This window comes from Spermophilus citellus (genome assembly GCF_964194105.1).
Source record: "Spermophilus citellus genome assembly, chromosome: 6".
NCBI classification, from domain to species: Eukaryota; Metazoa; Chordata; class Mammalia; order Rodentia; family Sciuridae; genus Spermophilus; species Spermophilus citellus.
The window spans coordinates 29,538,894-29,562,744 of record NC_138187.1 but is presented as its reverse complement, the minus strand read 5'-3'; the positions used below and the strand labels follow the sequence as shown (position 1 = coordinate 29,562,744).

The following is a 23,851-nucleotide window of genomic DNA, read 5'->3' as shown; positions in this document are numbered from 1 at the left end:
GCAAAGAAACTTCTGGGAGCGAGTAACTGGAACTGGAATTCCAGGTGGGTGGGGTTGAGCCAGAGGAGTACTTAAGCCCTGCAGAGAGCATCCTCCTGCCCAAAGGTACCCTCGGGCCTGGAAGGGGCAAGCCAGGAGGGGACCTTGCCAAGAGACCAGCTGCTTTTGGAAGCAGCTGCGCCCTGGCAGGGTGACAGATCTCACCAGAGCTGGCAGGGCCAGGGGGGCTTTGCCCTTCAACCTTTACTCCCCAGCTTCTCACCTCAAACTCCTCAGGGGCAGCAGGCCATCCCCAACCCCACAGCTCCATAGCTGTTGTCCCGTGCCCTGGTCAGCTACCACCCTGACCTTCACCATTCCCCAAGAGTGTCCCCAAATGCTCCTCTTGCAAGTCATGCTCTGCCTGGCTGAGATCCCTTCCCAACTCCTCTCACCCCAAAGCCTGCCCTGGTCTCCTTTGCCCGCCCTGGAAACACACCCCCTGCTCCCTCCACTCTGCAGAGCCAGGGCCACCTGCATTCCCCTTGGCCTTGGGGCTTCCCAACGAGTCCCCCTCAGCTTCACCCCACCTGGCTCAGCAGTGCACCCCCGAAAGCCCCATCCCACCATCGAGCTCTCGAACAAGCCCTGGCTGCTCCTGCCAAAGTCTCCAAGGGACGCGCTCAGAGCAGGTGCTATGGGCTGTGGCCACACAAACGGGGCCTTGCGGGACACAGAAGCTAGATGGGGAGAAGAACAGGTGGAAAGTCCCAGCGCACAAGGCCAGGTGTACAGTCACACAGCATCAGGACCAGGGTCCAGCAGGGAGGGGGACAGGGGGACAGAAGGGACAGGGCTGCTGGGAGCTCAAACCCAGCTAAGAGTCCCCAGGGCTGGCGGGGAGCCTCCCTGGACTAGGGTGACGCAGGGCCCACCGAGCAGACGGAGCCTCTGCCTCCTCCTCCTCTCTGACATCAAACCGCAGCTATTTTTACAGCAGGACAAGTGGCCACAGACCCTCGCCAGCCCTGGAGAACAGTTATAAACCAGGGATGGGGAGACGTCCCTTGTGTGTTGGAAGCTTCCCCTGTCTTTTCCAAGTGGCTCCAAATTAGAGGAAGGCTCCAGACCAGGGCAGGGGCTAGAAAAGAGGGGCCCCAGGAAAAGACAGACCACCCCCTAATTGTCCCCAAAATCTCAACAGTTCCATCTGGTAATTAGAGAGTTGACGGATGCAAGCGGCAATTTCCTTCGGGGTAAGAGGGAGAAGGCGGCTAACTGGCTGGAGGTCGGGCTCTGCCCAGAACAGAACGGCCAGGTCGGGGCTGCTCTGGTCTGACCCCGCCTCAGGCCCGGTGGCCTCCTGGGTGTGGCTGCAGGACAACCCCCGTCTGGAGAGATTTTCTAAGAATGTGACAGAAATGAAACAGATGGGGGTGGGAGGGGATGTCCAACAGTGATCTGTGGCTTCAGATGTTTCCAGTGAACCCTGCCTGCTGGGCATCCTTGGGCCATGGGTGGTCCAGGGGGAGTCAGAGGACCTGAAAGAGAAGCACTCCCCTTGGATGGGCCAAAAGGGCAGGGTGTGCACCCTCCTCTCTGTCACCCTGGGCAAAGGGCCGCTGTGTCAGCCACACACTCTGGAAGCCCAAAAGATGTGTCCTTGGCTAGGTGCCCTGACCCCAGGTAGCCATGTCTCCTGCCCAGGACCAGATCTGTAGCCATCATGCTCAGCACAGCACGGAAGCTTTCTAACACACTCACAAGGTGAAAAACGACCTACTCTATGTTAATGAAGAAACAGAGACCTTGGGGACGTGATGGCAAGGACATCTAGCAGGACTCAACCCCAAGTCATGTTTCTCCACAGCCCAGAGTCCCAGGCAGTAGATAGATGGTAGCTTACTTCCCATCTCCTGAGAGATCACGTTCACCTCCCACAGCCTGGGGGAATGATGCAGTGTTATATAATCGTCCCAAAGCCCAGTGGGTTCTGTGGGTCAGAAACTCAGGGATGGAGACCGATATGGTACGCCTCTAACCCCAGTGGCTCAGAAGAGACTGAGGCAGGAGGGTCATGAGTTCAAAGCCAGCCTCAGCAACTTAGTGAGACCCTAAGTAACTCAGCGAGATCCTGTCTCTTAATAAAGTATAAAAAAGGACTGGGGATGTGGCTAAGTGGTGAGGTGCCCCTGAGTGCAATATCCAGTACCAAGAAAGAAAGAAGCTAACTAGCTCAGGGACAGACTGATAAGGATGCTGTCGTAGCATCTGGTACCTATCCTGGGAAGGTGGCCAGTGCTGGAGTCATCTGGAGTGGACTGTTTGGTGTCTGGACTAGGAAGACTCATGGATGAACACTGCTGACCACAGTATGTGACCTCTTCATGTAACTCGGGCTCCCTTACAACATGGCCGCCACACCTGCCCCTGGGTCAATCCCTGGTGTGTGGGTGTGCCTGCTGGGACCCGCCCAGGTGGTCCCCGGCCCAGGTGGCCCCGAGGAGGGTGCCGGGAAGGGGTGGGAAACACAGGGACCCGTTGCTCGGCCACACAGGTGAAGGCAGGGCTTGGGGACTGTCCTCTGCAGGTGGGGACGATGGCACTGGCAGCAGGCGGCTGCCAAAGGGCTCTGGCACCTGCAGACAGGGTCCTGGTCCCCTTCTCCTCTCTCCTCCCACCCGAGTGTCTGCCGGAGCTCGGGAGCCTCTGAGTGGGTCATGGAGGGTCTTGAACTTGGAAGCTAAAATAGTCGATCTCAAAGAAGCAGCAAGTGGACAGCGATCACCAGCGGCTGGGAAGGGCAGAGAGGGAGGTGGGACCCAGGAAAGACCCCAGTCAGAGGGCGAGAAGGACTTCCAACTGCACAGCCAGGGAGGACCACTGCTTACCAGGACTTCTATAGTTTGTGATGAATCAGCAGCTCAAGGCCCCAGCACAAAGAAACGCCGGGGACACGGGGACCCTAATCCCCTGACTCCATCACTGCTCATCATATACCTGCCTGGAATATCACCCTGTGCCCCACAGATATGTGCAATTATTGGGCGCTGAGTACAAACAAAAAAATAAAGTATCAACGACAAACCCACAGCGAAGCCCAGTTGGCGAGACACCGTTTCCAGGGTCCCTGGCTGGGCCTGGGGATCCACGTTTCTCTTTGTCCCCAGGTGCTGCTACTGCGGTGGCCGCTTCTCTCACCTCCTTTGAGGCCTACTGGTCTCGAGGGCAGAGAGGCCCCAAGATGGCCTTCGCCTTCACCCCCCCACACACACAGTTCTGGCTCCATGGCCAGAAGCCAGGCCCTGGCCTGAAAGGAAAGTGACCACAACACTCGGAGCGACCAAAAGATCTTTATTGCAGCAGTGCAACAAAGAGAAAAGAAGGAAGGAAAGAGAGAGAGAGAGAGAGAAAGAAGAGAAGAGATGAACAGGGAGAGAGCAAGAGCAAGAGAGAGACTGAGAGCGCGTGCAAGAAAGATAAAGAGCAAGAGAGAGAGAGAGAGCAAGAGAGAAAGAGCAAGAGAGAGAGGGGCCTGGCAGGAGGGAGTTTTTATAGCCCAAATCTAATGGGGCCTCTGGGTCTGCATGCTGCCTTGTTGGCCCAAGTGGGGTTGAGTGCTCAGCCTTGAGCGGGACTTGACACAAACAGGTGATAAAGGACCAGATAGAGGGGGGTTTGAGTGCGTGGGCTATCTTGCAGCCAACATCTGTTCAGCCTGCCCTGCAGACAACACAGTTCAGCCTGCTCTGCACCCAACATGGCCTGTAATTCCAGCCATACAGGAGGCTGAGGCAGGAGGAGCTCAAGTTCAAGGCCAGCCTGGGCGGCTCAGCGAGGCCCTGCCTCAGGATAACATTGTACAAAGGGCTGAGGACGCAGCTCAGTGGCTGAACACCCGGATTCCATCCCCAGTGCTGCAAAGAGAAGCTGGGTCCCTTCCTCGCCACCGCGGCCCCCTCTGGGAAGCCCCTGGCCCCTTCATGTCTCCACTCAGGTTGGTCCTTCAAGGCCCCGAGAAGTGCCCCCTCTTCCAGGAAGCCCTCCAAGGTCACCCATCCCTTGTGACCTCGGAGCCATGGGAGCACCTTTGAGAAGCTCCTTGTCTCTCTCCACCCAGGACGCGCGTCAGCCTGTGTCCACACAGAGATGTGCACACGGTGTTCACGGCAGCCCTGTCCACGAGGAAGCAGCATCTGTCCGTCTGCAAGCTTGCGGCCCACGCCAAGGAAGAGCTCAGCCGGAAAAGGAGACAGAGGCAGGATCCTGGACACGGAGCCAAGAACCTGGTGGTGGGTGAAGAAAGCCGGGCGCACCAGGCCACGGAATGTGACTCCATTCCACGGAATGTCAGAACGGCGTCTCCGAGGCCAGCAGGAGACACGGGCCAGGCCCAGGAGGGGACGGAGGGGGCGTCAGCTGACGGGCAGGGGTTTCTTTTTGGGGTGATGAAAACATCGGGGGTGGCTGTCCAACTCGGAGCCTGTGACAAACCTCCGCTCTTCACTCTGTGGGTGGGGGAACCGATGGCTTTACGATCACGTCCCAGAAAAACTGTTGGAAAAAAAATCACGAGGTTCTGAGCTCCTGGGCCCCCGGGTGGCCTGGGCTGTGCCTCCAGGGGCATCTGGAAAGGCCGAGGGGACCCAGCGGCTCCCACGCCTCTAAGTGGCAGAGGCAGTGAGGGCGCTGGGCCAGCTGCTGTGTGTGCTGCTTGGGCCCACACCCTCTCTGAGCCTCCGGCTTCCCCAGGAGCCCTGAGTGGCCCTCACGGCAGGACAGAGGTGGCAGGGTGACACCCCAGCCTCCCTGCTCTGTCCTTCAGCCTCCCCAGAGCACAAGGACGTTGGTCCCAAGACTTCGGAGAATAAGAGCGAATCACCAACGAGAACTTGCTGGACACCCGTGGACCGGTCACCCGGGGCTCGTGCAGGACGGACCCCGACCTTTCCTAACAACCTGCCCCAAACTTCAGTCTCCTCCTCTGCTTGCCCCCCGCTTTGCATGAACATGAAGTTAATCTTCTAAATAGGTGAGATGGTTCCCCCAAAAAAAAGCCAGCAGGGAGAGGGCGGGGTGCTGCAGCCCTGCTTGCTCACCCCCAGGGACGGGGCACTCACCACCTCCTATCTGACTCTGCCCCCTTGGTGTTGGCCAGCCTCCGCCCCCATGGTCAGCCCTCCCTCAGGTCCAGCTCTGTCCCCTGGAAACCTAGGACCAACACTGGGTGCCCGGGTGTGACCGTTGACTAAGACCCTGTGTGCAGGGCCCTTGGAGGGCGATGGCTGCTTCCTCAGCGTTGGTCCCAGATGGGGGAGAAGCCCCATCCCATAGACACCGGGGTTCCCCACATCCCAGCTGAGACGCTCCTCTTTCTCACCCTGCTCAGACTCCCAGGGTGACTTACACACCTGAGGAAAAGACACCCGTCCTCCAGGCAGATACAGTGTTGGGGATTTAGCCCCGACTGACTCCTTAGCCAGATTGCTCTTGAGCAGCAAACAACCTAGACAACCGTACCAGGCAACCCAAACCTGCCCCTGTTCCAGGTGCCAGGTCTCAGGAATTGGTTCTGATTTGCACAGGGTCAGGTGGGCCTGGCCGGTGGCTTGTTTCCTGGAATCGCCCAGAAGTTAGACTGGAGAGAGTTTGGCCTTCTGAAGGGCGTCCTGTCTAGAGGTGGAAATGACAATCATGGAGGAGGGTGCCCAGCTGGGCAGGGGGTGCCCCCTGGAGCCCCCCCGTTTGTCCTCATCCTCACCTCCAGCATCAGTGTCACCATCACCAACAGTCAGCCCGTCACCCTCCTTTTTGGGATTCCCTCTCCCGAGGACAGTGCTGTAGAGTCACTTTGTGTGCATCCATGGGCCTGGGAAAGGGGGCTTAGGTCACGGCTCTTGGATGCAGGGTCCTCTGTGCCTTGGTTTCTCTGCCTGGGACCCTTGGTTCCTTCTCCCAGGGGGCCCCTGTATGAGCTAAGGGGGTCTCGCGGGGACCTGCCCTGCTCAGGTGGCCAACAGGACTCACCCTTCCCAGAGCAGGCAAAGAGGACGCAGAGGCTGCTTCCACCAAAGCCCTGCCTGAGACAGGGGGCCACAGCTAGAAGAGGATCCTGCATGCCCAGTGGTCCCCTGGACAGACCCCATAGTTGGCGCTCCTCCGGGCCCCTCCGCGTCTCAGGCTGTGTGGACTTGGCCGGTTACTTTTCAGGCCTCCGCCCTTGGCTCTTGTCCCTCCGACAGCTGCTAACCTGCAGCAGGTTCTGAAGAAGCGCTTCATGTTCAGTCCCCACCCCACCCCCCCAGCTGGGCTCTGTGCTGATGGTGACCTGGGGAACCTCTGAGCCCCAAGTCCCCATCATTCGGAGCCACAGAGACTCCCTAGACCCTGGCACGGAGGGGTCAGAGCCATTGGTGGGGGGGTGGAACATTCTGGACCGTGGGACTGGGGGCTGCTGTGTGCATCGCTATCAGAATAAACAGGTTTTGTGTGCGTCTCGCATCTTTAATTTGTCGCACAACAAGTCGGAGAGGATTTAGCATGTATTTAATTAATTTGACGAAAATAGTTCAACAACTGTAAACAAGGCTGGGGGAGCTCACTCGCGGGAAGCAGTGCCCGGCTCTCCAGGGCTTGGAGAGGGCGCCGCCCTGGGCACCTCCCCGTCAAGTTGGCTCTGTGGCCTGGGGAGAGGTGGCACAGCCCCCTGCCGGGTCCTGGAGTGCCAGGGAAGCCTGGGCCGCGTCACTCCCAGGCCACCCAGAGCCTTGGCGTCCTCGTGTTGGGGAAGGGATTCCCAGAGGCAGTGGGTGAAAAGCTCCCGTTTGTCCTTCAAGGTGAAGTTCAACCATCGCGTCTTCCAAAAAGTATTGGATCAATTAGGGATTGTGTTTGGCTTGGAGGAATAGGACTCCCAGATGGTGGCTGAAACAAAGTAGGGGCTTAGCAGTCTAGGGACAGGAGATTCACACAGCGTCCAGGGTGCTCTCAAAGCTCCAGGTCCCCTGTCTGCTCCTTCCCATCATCCTTCATACTTCCCTTCCATCTTCAAAGCCCCCTGGCCTCAAGACTGCTGCCTGAGCTCCAGCCATTGTGTCTACCTCCTCGACAGCACTTAAGAGAAAGGGGGAGGGCAAAGTTGCAAGCATAGAAGGATTCTTTCTGTGCCTCCTGGAAAGAGCTCTCACGCCTTTTCATGCTGTAGGCTAGAATTCAGTCACAAGTAAGACTCAGAGAGCACAGTGATGCATCCCCCTGGCAGAGTGTTTGGAGTGAGTGGGAGGAGAGCAGATGTTGGGTGGGCAAGCAGCAGGATCCAGGTCCCTCTGTCTAAATCTAGGTTGGGGCAGGACCCATGTGGGGCCCAGGCCTGGGTCCCTGCACTGGACCCTCACAGCTGCTGGGAGGGGCAGGTCCCTGCCTGTTGGAGGGGGGGGCCCACCTGATTCCTCAGCTCTGACCCCCAGGAGCTTCAGGCAATGCAGAGCCAGGCGGCGCCCTTGGTAGAGGCGGAACAGTGTGGTACCCAACAGCATGGACCTAGAGCAGGAGGTCCAGGTGGACCCCAGCCTTGCCTTTCCCAGGTGCTGCTGCCCGAGCTGCTCTGACACTTGGGCCCCTGCAGCCACCCAGGGCCTTCCCAGCAGCCTGTCCCATCTGTCCTGTCCCTCCTGCTCACGTGGCCACGGGGCACAGCCCGCTCCTCCTGTGTGCACAATGGCAAGTCCCCGGTCCTGGGGAACCAGGCTGGACGGTCACCTCCATGCAGTCTTCTGCCGGTTTCCGGGACCTCGAGGAGGCCGCGCACAGCTTGGGCAAAGCAGAGAAGCCAGGCGAGAGGTTGGAGAGAGAAGACCCTCAGGTCTAGGAGTGGAAGCCCCGCCCAGCCTCCCGGGCCCAGCCTGGGGACCCTGGCCTCAGGGCACGCAGTGATTCAGGACCCGGGGCTCCTCAGCACCCTCCCCGGCTGCTGTGACCCAGACCAGGAAGAGTGGTCAGCAGCAATGCCGGTGAAGGTCAAGGTCATTATGGTGAGCGAAGGTGGCCAGACAGCCGAGGGAGGGGTGCCTACTCTGTGGTTCCCATGTACCAGGTTCAAGGTCAGCCAAGCTAATGGCCAGGAGAGAAATCGGTCAGAGGCTCCGCTCTTGGGAAGGGCAGGGACTGAAGGTCCCCTGCAGGCATCCCCTGCAGGCCTCCTACCCACCCTGAGGGACTGAGCTTCCCCCAACCCCTGCCAAACTGCTGCTGGCACCTCAACTCCTGTTTCCCCCAAAGTGCCCCTGGTGGGACACTGTCCCAGTCAGAACAGCTGACCCCAAAGGAAAACTGGGATGGAGCCGGCTTCACCCCCGTTGGACCTCTCCATCTCCCCAGGTGTCACTGGCCCCTCTGGACCCCAGGGAGATACCCTGCAGGTCAGACCCAGGTCTGAGCAGAAGAATCTGGGCTGGCAATGGAGAGGGAAGGTGGCTGTAGAAGGGGGTGGCTGAAGGGTCAGATGGCCACCAGAGAGGCAGAGGCAAAGGGACACTCGGGGATGCCTGTGTCATCCCTACCCCCAACCAAGCCACTGGCCCTCTCTCCCTGTGAGCCCCAGATGCCCTGAGCCAGCCCCTTGTCCCTTCAGCGGGACTCAGGATATCTGTCCTTGGGCCACCGCCCTGGCTAGTGGCTCCAGCCAGAGCAGCAGAGAGTTGGGCATTGCCAAGCCTGAGTGTGGCATGCTGGGGGCATGTGGGAGAGGCAGCCACCCACCTGGGGGATGGGAACTAACCAAGAGAAGGGAGAGAATTCTTAGTCCAGGCGTGAAAGACCCAGCACATTCTTTAATGGCCCCTGACTCTGTCACTGGAAAGGAGGTGCCCAAGGCCGGGGAGATAGATGGGGTGTTTGGCAAGCTCTGAAGGGCAGAGCCCTGGAGACGGGCCCCCCTAGGGGACAAGCCATAGAAGTCCTGCAGCAGGATGCCCTCCAGGCTCGGATCGGAAATCATCCTTGACCTAGAATTCCATACCCAGCCAAACTAGCCAGCACCCCGAGGACCAAGGGATAGGCAGAGTTCTACCTCGGGCATCCCCAGTCGGTTCCTCCCAGGGGAAGGAGAAAAGGAAATAAACCAAGAAATGAGTTGCAGCCTGAGAAGGAGCAAACAGAAGTCCCCGGATGACAGGGTCTGGATCCACAAAGTGGGCAGGTGAGGGGTGAGTGCTGGTGAGAAGAGCCCTGGCAGGATGGGGGCCCGCGGACCTGATTATCCAAACATTGTAAGATGCAATAAATCTGAGCCAAAGAATGGGGATTTAGAAATAAAATCTGGATCTAAAGAAAGAAGCATTGGGAGACCACTGCCAAGCTCCCTGAGCAGAAGTCCCACAGCACTGACATCGAAGCTCTGTTTGTTTGTTTTCAACTTTCCTAATCAGCCAGCAGTAAAGCAAAGGAAGAAGACTTAATTAAGGTTAAAGCATGCAAATGTTCCCAACCACAACAGTAAAAATAAATAGGAATGACAGATGGAGGGAGGAAAGCCGAGGGACAGAGCGCAGGTTGTCAATAATCGAACGAACGCATTAACGCCCTCACAGAGTCAATAAGAATGGAGGGAGGGCCAGGCTGCAGGAGGGACGAGGATGCCCATCTTCAGCTCTCAAAGTCCCCGGATAGGACAAATGGGGAAATACCAAGGAGCTGATATTTGTCACGCCTATGGGCCACTTGGCCTCTGGGTCCCTCTCCTTTGGCCAGAATCCTCCCTCCCCCCGAGAACAGGGAAATGCCAAACGCCCCCCACTCGGCCAATCAGATGCACGCACTCCTCTTGAACTTGAAACCAAGGTCAGGAGATGAAGAAGGAGACTGTGCCCGGGGCCTCGTACCTTCTACAAGTGTCTACAGGGCAGTGTCCAGACTCAGGGGTGGTAGCCCCAGAAGTTACAGCATCTGGGCCCAGAGGGGGCAGGAGCTGGGTGGCACTCCTACAGGCGTCCCCCCCACCCCAGCCCCTGGATCTCCCGGATCCCAGGGTCTTATAAATGCAACTCAACACACTGATACTAGCCACGTGAGCAGGTTCCTGAGAGACAGATAGTGACGGGCGGGTCTCTGCAGCCTGGAGATGTGGGCAGGAGAAGTGGAACTGGCCCCCACAGATGTTCCTGTACTGAGCTCCTCTGCACTTGTATTAGTTATTTATTTGGTACCGGGGATTGAACCCCGCTTAACCACCGAGCCACATCCCCAGCTCTATTTTGTATTTATTTCAGGGTCTCACTGAGTTGCTCAGGGCCTCACTAAGTTACCGAGGCTGGCTTAGATCCTCCTGCCTTAGCCTCCCGAGCCCCTGGGCTTGCAGGCATGTGCTGCGGCACCAGGCTCAATCCAAGATCATTAATTGAGTGATTTAAATTTTATTTTTGCTTAAAAGGTTTTTAAATTGGGGGAATCAAGCTGTGGTTGACGATAAAACCAAGGTGTGATAGTTAAGGGAGTGGCAGAGAGCAGGGAGAGGAAGTCACTGGCCAGGCTGTGTGGAATGGGCGACCCACAAGTAAGTGTCCAGGGCCAGCGGGTTGGGGGCGTGAGAGGAAGCCTGGGAATGTAAGGCTAATGTCCTCACTGAACAAGGGGTGAGGGGTGGATGAATGGGGCCTCCAAGGATCCTGCCTTGATTTGGATTCAGTTAAGAGTGTCCCTCGGAGGCTCATGCTTGGTCCCCAGCAGTGCTGAGCCAGAACTTGTAAGAAGCTGGCCAAGTGAAGGAGGATAGGTCATTGGGGGTGCTTCCCTCAGAAGGGATTAATACTGTTCTTAAGAACCCATTAGTTCCCCCAAGAATGGGTTGTTACACAAAGAGCGCTCCTGGCCTCTGAATTTCTCTGGCTTCCTGTCTCACTCTGTGACTCTGTGTCCTCCTCTCTCGCACCTACTCCCACCATGATGATCTCTGCCATGTTGTCATGAAGCTACAGGGCTCTCTCCAGAGTCTAAACCAAAGAAGCTACCCAATCTTGGGCTCTCAGCCTTTAAAACTATAAACAAACCTCTTTTATTTATGCATTACCCAACCTCTGGTGTTTTGCTATAGCAACAGAAAACAGACTAACACAGATCCACAGAGGAGTTTGTGCTGCCAAGGCAGGTCTCCACCTCACAGCTCCAGAAGGCCAGTTTCTGTATTTGGTCCATTGTGACAAGCTCCCAGACCCCTAGGTCCGTCTCCCCATATTGGTCCTCCCCAACCTTTTGTCTAAGCACACCCAAATTCTGACACATACATCCCCCTGGCCCTCATAAAGTCCCACGTGTGCACAGGAGGGAATGGAGCTGGCTTCAGAGAGATCAGCAAATGTGGTGTGAGGAACGAGCAGAGAAACTAAAGCAATTTTCCTGGAAGAAGAGGACTTAGGGGTGGAGGCAAAACAGGGGACAGGGGACCCAGCGCTCATTTGCAGACATGCTGCTGGGAGTCACTGGGCTCAAATCAGGATGCTCACGCTGTGCGGGGAGGTGTGTAAGTCGAGGGGAGGGGCTTGGCAGGAGTCAGGCATGGGATGAAGATCTCCTCCGACCCCAGGAGTCAGAGAAAAGGGTATGAAGATCCACGGGCGGAAGGAACGAGCCACAAGGGCCCAGGGCCAAGAGGGACATGCCACAGTGGGTTGCGGCAGACTGAGGGGCCTCGAATGGCAACACACCCTTGTTTGTGGGGAATTTGTCTCAGCAGACAGAGACAGTGACGATGCTCAGACCGTCTCCTGTAATAAATGCCATCTGGAAAAAATACCAAGTCCAACAGGACCCATTTGTCTCTCCCACTAATGAACCAGGCCGGTCTCCGTGCGTCCTGATGATCTGTGTAGAAATGAGCTCTCTGTTCCCATGAGCCAGGCCACCCCTTCCCAGCCAGGTCAGGGTCATGACCACAGGCAGCTTCCATGTCTGAGGCTTTGGGCGAAATGATGTTTATTGTGACATGTGCCAGAGGTGCCCAGAGTGCCCAATGCCCAGAGACCGTCTATGCGATGATGATGAACTGGATACTCAAAGGACCAGCTCCCCACCGAAGGTCCAGAATACTAGGTGTTTAGAAGTACCCTGTATATCCCTGTTGGCAGCCACTGTCCCAAATTTCAGGGTAATTATTCCCTGGCTTTGAAGCCACCCAAAACTATAAACAAACCTCTTTTCTTTATACGTTACCCAATCTCTGGTATTTTGTTATAGCAACAGAAAACAGACTAATACGGATCCACAGAGGAGTTTCTGCTGCCAAGACAAGTCTCCACCTCACGGCTTTGTGTCTCTGCAACCTTGATGCCAACGCCTTCATGTCTGTGATTTTCCTCCTTCTCTAGACATTGAGGTTCATCAACACTGCCATTTTTAATTTGCTTTTACTCTGTTTAGCATTCCATCCCACATGTACACCAAATTTATTTTCTTCTTTTATTTGTTTATTTTACTTCTTGGGGGTTTGCTCACTTTAGCATTGGGGGGTATTTTGGGGCTGAAGCCATTGCCCATGTCTCACTGTGTGAGAATGACTCCAAGGAACACAAGCAGGACCAGGACCCCCAGTTCCAGGGTCACCTGTGTTCCAGCGGCTTACCATCCTAGATGGGCTGCCCCTGTCCCCAGGAGTAGGGGATACAACTTCCCCTTCTTCCACATTCTTATTTGTTTTTTTCCTTTTGTTGTGTTGGGGATCAAACCTGGGGCCTTGCATGGGCTGAGGAGGCTCCCTGTAGCTCCCAGCCCATGTTCCTCACTCCAGACAAGAACTCCATTGAAGCTGGCTGGGCAAGGTGGCGCATGTCTGTAATCCCAGCAGCTCCGGAGGCTGAGGCAGGAGGATCTTATTCAAAGCCAGCCTCAGCACAAGTGAGGCCCTAAGCAACTCAGTGAGACCCTGTCTCTAAATAAAGTTCAAAATAGGGCTGGGGATGGGGCTCAGTGGTTGAGTGCCCCTGAGTTCAATCCCCGGTACCAAGAGAAAGAACTGCTATTGGCCAGTTCTTCATTTGGGCTGATTTGGTGGATCAGAAATCATATCTCTTTGTGGTTTAAACTTGCATTTCTTCACTCCTTGGCTGGGAATTTATTTGGTCAGATTTATGAGCTGTTTCTCTTCCCTCGATGCCTGTTCAGGTCTTTTGCCCATTTTCCTGAGTTTACAATATCTTTTTTTTTTTTTTTTAAGATTTATAGAAATGTGTTTTACTTCCAGGTACCAATCTTTTGTCCAACATAGCTGCTGCAAATTCCTTCTCCTGTTGGGGGCTTGTCCTCTGGCTTGAAACGTCCACTGTTGGACAGACACTCTGAAAGGTGCAGCCGAATATCTGAATGCTCTTCTTGATGATTTGTGATGGGGGTGGGGTGTGAGTTCTATGGGGTCCATTTCGTAGTTTGAACTTTACCTTTCTACATTTGTGTGTGCGTTTAATCAAGCTGGAATTTATTTATTATTAGGGTGTGTAGGGATCTAATTTTACTTTTCCAGGCCCCTGTGTTGGCGAGTTCATCCTTTTCTCACTGATCTGTAACGTCTGCCCTGTCAGGTTGTTTCATGTTCAAGGGGGACTGGTTTCTGGGCCCCCTGCTCTTCTTCGCTGATGTGTTTGTCCAGCCCTGTACCAGTCTTCCCCTATCCTAACGACTATGGCCCAAATCTGGTTATACGTTGCCCTTTGTTCTTCCGTATAAAAGTTAGGCAGGTTCCATGAAAAACTGTTGAGATTTCAACTAGAACTGTGCTAAAGCTATGACTGGGAGAGAACGGACATCGTCACAATATCGACTCTCCCTCTCTATGAACATAGTATATTTCTTTATTGGTGTATTCAGAAAGGGCTTTCCTCTGGGTATTTGTAGGTTGTTATAAATACTACCTTCTAAAAACTATGTTTTTCTAAAAGATTTTCTCTGGTTTATAGATAGTCTTGTCATTTAGGCATTTCCCCAAGTGATATTTTGAAAGTGTTAAGATAACTGAGGGGCTGGGGTTGTGGCTCAGCGGTAGCGCGCTCGCCTGGCATGCGTGCGGCCCGGGTTCGATTGTCAGCACCACATACAAACAAAGATGTTGTGTCCGCCAAAAACTAAAATAAATAAATAAATAAATATTTTAAAGTAAATAAATAATAAGATCCGTTTCTTTCTTTATGCTTTCTATTTATTTTTCTTGTTGAACTGCACTGGCTAGACATCCTAGCCTGAGGCTCACTAATAGAAAATGCCCTTATCTCATTTAGTAAAAAGATCAGCATTTGACCATTTATTGTGATGCTTGATTTTTTAAAAAATATCTTTTTAGTAAGACATGGTGGCACCCGCCTGTAATCCCATCTAGTCCCGGGGGTTTCAGGCAGGAGGTTGGCCTCAGCAACTCAGTGAGATCCTGTCTCAAAATAAAAAATAAAAAGGGCTGGGAGTGTAGCTAAGTGGTAAATCGTCCCTAGGTTCAATCCCTAGTAACCCAAGGAAAAGAAGATTTTTTTCATAGATGCTGTCTAGCAAGTGGAGACAGTTTTCTTGTATTCCTCGTTTACTGTGAATCTTGTTAAATTTTACCAACTTTTTCTCTACCTAGTGAGATGTGTTTTCTCTAATCTTTTAATCAATTTTCAATGTATGTAATATTAACCCAATAACTAAACTGGCCAGGGTGCAGGGATATTTTTGCATACTTAAGTTCAACTTATTGATAATTCATCTAGAACTTTTATATCAATGTTCATACAGTCTGCAATGTTCTGTTTGGGGCTTTGGAATTAAAGCCCAAAGACTCTATTTATAAAATCAGTTTAATGGTCCCCTCTCCTGTCCTCCTTGGAGACTTTGTATGAGGTTGAACTATCTGACTCTGGAGCTCCTTTGAGGAGCAAGTGGAGTTCCAGAACATTCCATAGGGTGAAGGCTGGGAGAGGTGTTGACACTGCCTGTTGAGGGGACCCTCCAAGTCCCGCCCAACACCCCTCCCACAGCCAAGGACCCAGGGGCATGTGAAGCCTAGAAGCTCTGCTTCCGTCTGTCCTTCATCCACGAACACCTTCTTAGGCTTCAGGAGTCCAGCACCTGTCCTGCCTGCTCCACTCCCGAGGGCCTCAGGCCCCCTAACCCCTGGGCACTGCATGGAGAAGAAGGAGGAGGTGACAGAAGCCTAGACAAAACTGTCCAACCTCAGAGGCTCAGGAGGCGGGGCCGGGGACTGGCTTGGCCCTGATGGCGCTCATGTTGAGCTTCTCCTCTCCCTGGAGAGATGCCATTTGAAGTCGGGCAGAGGTTTGAAAGCCAATGGCCTCAGATTCACACGTCTGGCAACTGGAACAGGGTCAGAGTCTCCAGAACACAGGACTCACCTCTGGGAAATGCTCAGACATCTGCTGTCCAACCCCAAGACCGCAGACTAGAGACCCCAGTGGGGATCACAGCCTCTGTGTCTGTCACCTTCTGTCACTGTGACAAAACACCCCAGAAAATCAACTTAGAGGAGCAAAGATTCATCCTGACTCACAGATTCCATTAAGGGCTTCAGTCCACGGCGGCCAGCCCCACGGCTCTGGGCCCAAGGTAAGGCAGAATCATCGAGGCGGGAGGGCAAGGCAGGGAAGGGCTGTCCACCTGGGGCAGCCGGGAAGCAGAAGGACAGAGGAGGACAAGATATGGTCCCCAAGGGACCCCCCCCAGGGCCTGCTCCCTTCAACAAGGTCGAGTTTCCAGCCTGCCCACTGGGTCCCTCGACCGCTGAGTCCCCTGAGGAGGTCGGTGGTCTAGTCCCTTCCTAAAGTCCCCCTCTGGACCTTTCTGCACCAGGGACCAAGCCTTCAACATGAGCCTCCGGGGGACAGTCCAGGTCAAACTGTAGGGCCTCCTTCCTACTGGGGTTGTGGCAGGGGTCCCCCCAGGCCCTGCCCATGGGCACCCCCTCCAAACTCATGCCTCAGCAGCCCCAGGCCCCGCCAGCACCTGGGGGAGGGTCTCCCCAGCACACGCGCCCACCCCCACCCCGTGCCCCCTCCGCCCTCCCGCGATTCATCATCATCCCTCCCCTAGCCAGGCGCCACCGGGCAGTCCCGTTGTTAATTAAGACCCTGCAGCCTCTAATAACACAGCTCTAATTGCTGTTTTTGCCTCACCCGAGGCGGCTGGGCTGGCCTCGCGGGGACCGGGGTTGGGTTTCCCGGCTCTGCCTTGGCACAGCTCTGGGTGGCACATCTACCTGCTCACCTTCATCCCCAGGAGCTGCAAGACTGCAGTGATGAGGACCAGGGCCCCCCAACCTGGGGCCACCCCAGCACTCTCTGGCCATGCCCCAGAGTGGGAGGCCGAGGAAGGAGGCAGACTCCTCAGTACAACCCCTGGCCACACGGCCTGGGATTTGCTGGTCCCTGAGCACCGTAGATCCATGAAAGCCCCGGAGACCCACAGAGGCCTCCTGCCACCTGGGGCATCCACATCTCCCCTGATGCTCCCCACAACCCTGAGCCCCTGTTGTTCAGGTGAAGAAGTCGAGGATCAGAGAGGGAGGTAAATTTCCCAAGGCCACAAAGCAGCTGGCAGCAGAGCTAAGAGGCATGGAGTGCAGACCACTGTCTTTCCTGCCCGCTGACCATTTCATTTTCTTAGTTGGATTTTCTTATTATCATAATTAGTGCCTTTTCATTATATAAATAACGGTTTTCTTGACCTTCCCACATTTTTCACCTCCCTGTTCCCAGCCTCATGTCCTTCTTTTCCTTCCCAGCAGGGCTCTCACTCGGCCCAGCCTCTGCTTCTCTCCCTTTGGGTCTGGGACATCCTCCAGAGGCCACGAGCTAAAGGCCTGATCCCCAGATTAGCGCTACCTGGAGGCCACGGAGCCCTAAGAGGCGGGGCCTCAGGGAGGAAGTTAGGCATTGGGGGCGTGTCCTCACAGAGGCGTGTCCTCATAGGGGCGTGCCCTCACAGGGGCGTGTCCTTACAGGGGGTATGTCCTCACATGGGGCGTGTCCTCGCAGGGGGCGTGTCCCCACAGGCCCCTCCCTGGCGCTCTCTGCTTCCTGTCCCTGTGAGATGTGCAGCCTCTTCCACCCTGTGCTCCCCACAACAGTCGGCCTCCCCACGGCCCCCAAACAAGTCACATGACCATGGACTGAGACCTGAGGGAAGGCAAGTCTTTCCTCTGTCAGCTGACTGCCTCAGGCATATCTTGTCACAGTGGAGGAAAACTGACCAACACAGCCAGCCGGGCCAGGGGAGGCCCAGGGGCCCTGGATGCCCACAAGTGAGTCAAGAGGAAAGATTGGAAGGTCATGGCGGTCGAAGGTGCCAGAGCGGACCCCAGGCCCCTTGGCCCAAAGTCCCCTTAAGTTCTGAAGGGTCGTCCTCCCAGCTGCTGGGAAGGTGGCCAGTCATTGTCCTCTGCTGGAGGAGCAGAGGCCAGGCCCAGTCCTGGGGTTCCCAGGGTCGGCTGAGGTCTTGTAGCTACCCAGCTCAGCCCCTGCCCCCATCCTACCCCCTGGTGTGGCCCAGCTGGCTGGCACCCCCAGCTCCCTGCCCATCAGCTCTGGAAGCAAAGACACTCTGAACAAGTGGCAGAGACCCTCAGTCGGCCCTGCAGGGAGCAGCTGCGGGCCTGGGTCAAGGTCAGCGGTGGCAGCCCTGTTCTGCAAAGGGCCCGAATGGACATGCCACACATGTCCCTGGGTTGCACAGCAGGAGGGTCCACAGCCAAGCTCAGGCCACACCTGCTCCTCACCTGATCCTCAGCTCACAGGAGTCTCTGTCCCTCTGTTGGCTTCTAGAAGATTCCTTTGCCACCCGTGGCTCTGTCAGGAAACCGACCAGCCCTCTCACGCCCGGAACCCCGGATCGTGATCGAAAAGGCCTGCTGACATCCACGTGCCCAGCAGATACGTACCGAGCAGCGCCTGTCACCAAGTGCTACAGATGCCTTGGTGACCAAGATGGACAAAGTCCCTGCCCTCTTGGAGCCTCCGTGCTGGGGACAAGGCCCAATGAATGCAAGTTAAAGGCCATCGCTGCACAACAGGACACCCTGAGAAAGATGTCACCAGGAGTCTTGTCACCGCATCATGGAGCGTCATCATGGAGTGCCCTGTCACCGTCTCATGGGACCACGGTAGACTTTGCAGCCCCTGGCACCTGCCACCATGTGGTAGGTCACATGGCATAAGTGCCAAGGCAGGGAGGTGTGTGGGGTATGAGCAGGGGTTAGAGATGAAGCTGAGTCCTGGCACCAGGGGAGCCCCGATGGGAGGACGGCTTTTTGGAGGGGGATTTACCAGGGATTGAACTCGGGCACTGAACCACTGAGCCCACCTCCAGTCCTATTTTGTATTTTATTTAGAGTCAGGGTCTCACTAAGTGGCTTAGGGCCTTGCCATTTCTGAGGCTGGCTTTGAACTCGCCATCCTCCTGCCTCAGCCTCCCGAGCCTCTGGGATCACAGGTGTGACTCAGTCCACCCTGGAGCAACCAGACCTCGGAAGGCCAAACCCTGAGCTGACATGAGTGACCCACCCCAGACCTGGCAGCTCCCCAGATCACCCCAGGGGCTGCCGGCTGGGGGGCCCCCACCTGGCCAGCCAAAGTCAACTGGCTCCCGGCCTCTGGAAGTGCTAGTGCTTGGGGTCCACTGAGCTCTCTTGACTCCTCCTCCCAGGCCTCAGTGAGTTTGCTACAGACTGGAGGTCTTATGCATGTGAGTGAAATTCAAGCCCTTCATTCTCAGAGTCCAATGTCACTAGCTTGTCTCACGAAAAGACACCCAAAGTCCAAGAATCCTCCAACTGTTTGCCTGAAGAGATATCAAAATTCTTTTGTGAGGCAGACTCTGAGCCCATGAATGTCTAGCTTCAGGAAGGCAGAAATGATTAGGCTGCTTTAATGCCGCAGGGGCAAGCCTCCACTTGTAGCAGCCACGTACAGTTGTGCAGTCTGTGCACTGCAGGAATGCACCCAGCTGGGGTGTGGGGGCGGGTGAGCATGGGCACCAAGATCAGCCACACTGCACCCTCTAAGGCTAAGGATGACCCGGGTTGGTTCTTTCCAGAGGGGGACGCACAAAGGAACAATGCAGGCTCAAACTCTGCTCAAAACATCTGCCACCATGGGGGCCTCTATGTCAGTGGCAGGATGAGGGCACAGGCCAGAGGCAGCCGGGCCAGGACCGCGACCATCCCTCTGGCTCAGGACTGAACAGGGCTCCTTCAGGACCTGCCACTCGTGGATTTCACAATAATCTTCTGTCACAGTGATGACTCAGCCCTGCCCTTGGGCTACCCAGAGTCCCCAGCTCTCAGGAACACAAGTCCTCTTTCCTGCAGGACATGGCCCTGCAGGGGGCAGCTTCTCCTGTCCTCACACGTCCACCCAAGTCATTGCTTAGATATCTGCATGGTGCTGACCACGGCCCAGCTAGTTCAGAAAGACTTGTGCCTTGTTCCTCAGGCACAGCTAACCCCGTGATTGACAGGCAGACCAAGGACGGCCAGAGCTCCACGTCCATCCTCCCCGTGACTCTGAGCGACATCTTCCTCCCTCGAGGCTCAATGGCCTCCCAAAAGGAAGGAGGACTATGGAAAAGGAGAGGAGGTCAGCCAGATGACCACACCCGGACAGCCTCCACCCCCCTGAGCAAGTCCTTACCCCTCTGCAGTCTTGATCTCACACCTGTGGCCCTGGAGGTCTGGCGAGATAATCCTACGGGGGCTTCTAGCACTGCCATTCCTCAGTTTAGTTTCCCTCTGAACCCGCTTGGGCTCATCCAGGGATGCCTCCGTTGCCCTAGTGTCTTAGTCTGTTTTCTGATGCTATAACAACATACCTGAGACTGGATCGCTTGGAAAGAATAAAGATTTGTTCTGGCTCACGGTTCTGGAGGCCGGGAAGTCCATCCTCTCAGCTTCTGGGGAGAGTCTTGTGTGTAACACGGGGAAATGCCGAGGGACAAGCAGGGCATGCAGAAGAGACCCAGGCCAGAGTAGGCCTCTTTGTAACAACAGTTCTTGTGAGAACACACCCACGGCAGGGAGAATTAACCGGGTCCCCAGAGAAAGGCACCAACCCCTCTCCACGACCTCGTCCCCTCTCGTAGCAACGCCTCCCAGCACCTCCAATTCCAACCAATGCAGACTCACCCACAGCAGGTAGCACCAGGGGCCAGGTCCAGCTGCTCCTTGTGGGTGTTTTTATTAGTTTGTTGATTGATTTCACAGTATAATGCTCCTTGACGTGCAGTACACAGACCGGGCTTGGCTTCTCCTTCCTTGGCTGCCCCCGGTTCCTTGTGGCTTTTGATTCCATGACTCAAGTCCTCGGAAATGCAAATCCTGGCAATCAAGCCGATGCCACCGTCAAAGCTGCTGACCCAGAATCCATCCCCGGGTTCCCCACTGTGGTCCAGGGCTGGACCCCGCTGAACCGCACCGTGACATGGCAGGAAAGAGAGAGACAGCACTCAGCCAGGCCTTCCTGTGAAAATCCAGGCCTTCGAACAAACTTTTAAAAAAATTAATATAAAAAAAAAATCCAGGCATTGTGGCTGGGTTACGGTGTGACCTGGAGAAATTCCTTAACTTCTCTGAACCTCAGTGTCCCCATCTGGAAAAGGAGGATTCCAACATCCACCTTTCAGGAGAGCCCAGGGGGGCAGGTCCCGTCTGGCGCAGGGTCCTCCTGTTATCATTCAAGCCACAGCCTGGGACAGCCAGGGCTGTGGCGCTGATTCTTGTCACCTGGGCAGGGCCTTCCCAGAGATAATTTAGGGGTCTGGGCCTGGGGCAGTCCCCGTCTCCCCTGGGCTGCAGGATGGATGAGCCGGGCGCTCTCTGCAGGCCGCCTCCCCAGGTGCCCCAGGCTGTCCCACTCTCTGCCACGCTGTGCTAAAAAATGACTCCGATGAAAAAGGAAGCAGCCACTCGGGCCATAAATATTTCAGAGAGGAATGAGCGTCCTTCCCCAGCGCCGACTCGCCGTATATATTATTTATAAAACCATAACTTGAGTTGAAAGGTAGTCATCAAAAGAAGAGCCCGTCTCGCCCATCTGCCCGCTGGGGCTCGGGAGACCCAGGAGGAAGGGAGCAGGGAGGGCCTGGCCACGCAGGTCACAGGAGGTCATCTGGCCCCAGCCCCTGACTCTGGCCTGGCCTGTAAGGGACAGGACAGGACCCCTGGGAGAGGCCCGCCCCCCTCCCCAGGCCGCAGACCTCCAGGGTCACACAACCCAGGACCTCGCTGGCTTCCTGGGAAGTTGTCATTAAATTACCAGCAAAAGGTCCCGCTGGACAGTTAAAAAAAAATAATAAAAGTCACCCAATGTCCTAGCAAGGGGAGGGGCTTGTCCTGGGAGAGGAGGCCCCAGGGGAGCACAGAGCCCCCGTCCTGCTCCTGCGTCAGGTCATTGTGCCCTCGGGATTGATGCTCCCCTCTGTGACACGAAGGGACTCGTGGTCCTCACTGTGTCAGGCCCAGGGTGGCCAGCCTACAGGTATTCTAGGACCTTGACTTTCCCTCCCAGAATAAAGCTCCGGGATCCAAGGCCTGTCCATGCGCTGGGTTTTAAACTCAATACGCAGCCAGGAGCAGATCGAGGGCCCACCGTCCTGGCCTTTCGGGAGGCTGAGGCAGGAGGATCGCTCGAGGCCAGGGGCTCAAGGCCAGCCTGGGCAGCACAGTGAGATCCCGGCCTCACGTGGCCACGCCTGTCACCTGTGGTACGAAGGCCATGTCCAAGGGAAGTGATGATATGATAATGGGGCCGTGTTTCACCGTGGAAGCGCCTGGCGTGACTGGAGAACACGGTGAGGCCATGACCTGGGGCCCTGCGCCCAGACAGCCACCAACGTGTCACTCCCAAATGCAGGTGGTGCCTGGGGCTGCTCTGTCCTGCTCAGGATGTGACGGTTGGAAGCCATGAGCCCTCCTGGGAGAAATCCTGCCCCCCCATGTCAGGGGCCCAGGGGCACCGAGTGTGCCAGAGAGGGTCCCTGTCACCCCTGCCTGCAGCCGTGACTGGCCTGTGTCCATGTTTGACCTCTCCATGAGGTGCTTCCCGCAGAAAAAGACACAGAAAGCCCAAAGAAGGAAAGGAAAGTCACTGACACTCCACGGCCCGCGGTGGCTCCTGTCCCCTGTGGTCATTCCCATCTAAGGAGGGGGAATCCAGGGTCCAGGCTGGAGAGAGCCTGTGGGGGGGACAGCCCCATCATGGTGCAGAGACCCGTGAGTCACCACCTGAAGGGAAGCCCTTTGGGCAGACAGAGGACCTGGGAAGGACTGGGGACGGGGCTGGCTGTGGAGCTCTTGGCTAGTGTGAGGACCTGGGCTCCATAGGCAGCACCCAGGGCAGAGGAGGGGGAGGGGTGAAAGGGGAGGGGGGAGGGGAGAGAAGGGAGGGGGAGGGAAGGGGGAGGGGAGGACTCAGGGAGGAGACTCCAGGCCTCAAGCTCCGCCCAGCTGCTTGGGGGCTGCGTGGTACCTGGGGACAGGCTGGGAAGGATGGAGCTTGGCAGAGTCTTCCTGGTGGCACCTCGTTCAGATTGAACACAGCCTGAACCCCTCCCTGTCCCCATCCCAAGGGTGCTCTGATCAGGCAAGTGACACCAGGCAGGTGGCCGCTGCACTCTAGTGTCCCTGCCTGCTGTGTCGTCCCCCATCCTTACAGGATACAGACCTGCCACACAGAGTCATGGCACAGAGGTCCTGGGGACCCGTGAGATCCACGGATTGGGGGCGTCTTCTTGGAGCTGAGGGACATCGCCAGGAGACCGGCGAGGCCAGGGTCTGCGTCCCAGGAAGTCTGAAGGCCCCTGGCCCAGGAAGGTGGACTCCGGGCTTCTGTGCTCAGAAGGTGAAGCAGGGATACAGTCCCCAGTCAGGGACCCACGGAAGGGGGACATGGGAGTCATGGAAACACCTTGGCTGGGGGGACGCAGCCAGGCTGGTGTGTCCCAGAGGGAAGGGAACAGGTCACTCGGGGTCCAGAGGCCCCTCACCTGCCCTCCTGGTGGGTGGGCACAGAGGTGTTGAGGAGCCCCATGCTTTGGGGACAGTGAATTGCTCCCTCCAACGGGTGTTTCCATCCCCAGGTCCCAGCGGGACCCAAGGCCACGTAGGCCCCCTTCTCTTGAGCCCGTCCCCAGGCCACCCTCAGGGTCCCCTGAAGCTGCCCATCCAGCTGGGTCCTCCACCAACCTCCTCCCGTCGGAGCCACCACGTCCCCCATTAAAAGAAATCAGAAACCACTGGAGAAGCCAATTTGCTAGAAGGGAGCAGAAAGCAGTAACTGATTCCGTTTTTCCCCAAAGGAAACTTGAGTTAATTGGGGGGTGACTCACGCTCCAGGCCGCCAGTGACAACCCAGCCATCCAGACGGCCCTCCCGCACCCAGCCACCCCCGCCTTGCCCTGCGGGCCCCAGACTCCCTCCCAGGGGAGGCCAGGGCCCTGGATGCACAGGGGACCTGGCCACCTCACACTTGCCCTGCTGCAGATCCCTCGCCCACCTTGACCTCCGCACACCTGTGGGGGGGTGTCCGTTAATGGAGGTAACGCCCCCCACCCCCCCATCCTTCAGCTCTGGGAAGGGGGCTTGGCAGGCTGGGCAAGCTCTGGTGGGCTGCCAGAGGGATTCCTGGCCCGTGGGTGGAGGCCCCAGGTGGACTCCGCAGCCTCCTTAGGGTGAACAGAACACTGGCACCCTCCCCCAGTACTCTTCCATGGCCACCACTTCTCATGAAAGCAGCCCATGCAGCTCAGACAGAGGCCCCCAAGTCAGGCCCTAGAGTGAGACCCCGTATTGTCATTCACATGTATGTTGTGTGACTTTGGGCAAGACACTTCACCTCTCTGAGTCTCCATTTCTTCA

At 56.4% G+C, this 23,851-nt stretch overlaps 1 long non-coding RNA gene across 1 annotated transcript in view; it reads right to left on the bottom strand.

Moving 5' to 3' along the window:
* Nucleotides 1-6,590: 6,590 nt before the first annotated feature.
* LOC308651885 overlaps nucleotides 6,591-23,851 on the bottom strand; it is a 35,124-nt gene continuing 17,863 nt past the window's right edge. Inside the window, exons 2-3 of the long non-coding RNA XR_014022685.1 lie at nucleotides 20,123-20,400; nucleotides 6,591-7,788 (exon numbers count right to left, since the gene is read on the bottom strand). This is a non-coding gene — a long non-coding RNA (uncharacterized lncRNA). The remainder of the gene's footprint in view (nucleotides 7,789-20,122; nucleotides 20,401-23,851) is intronic.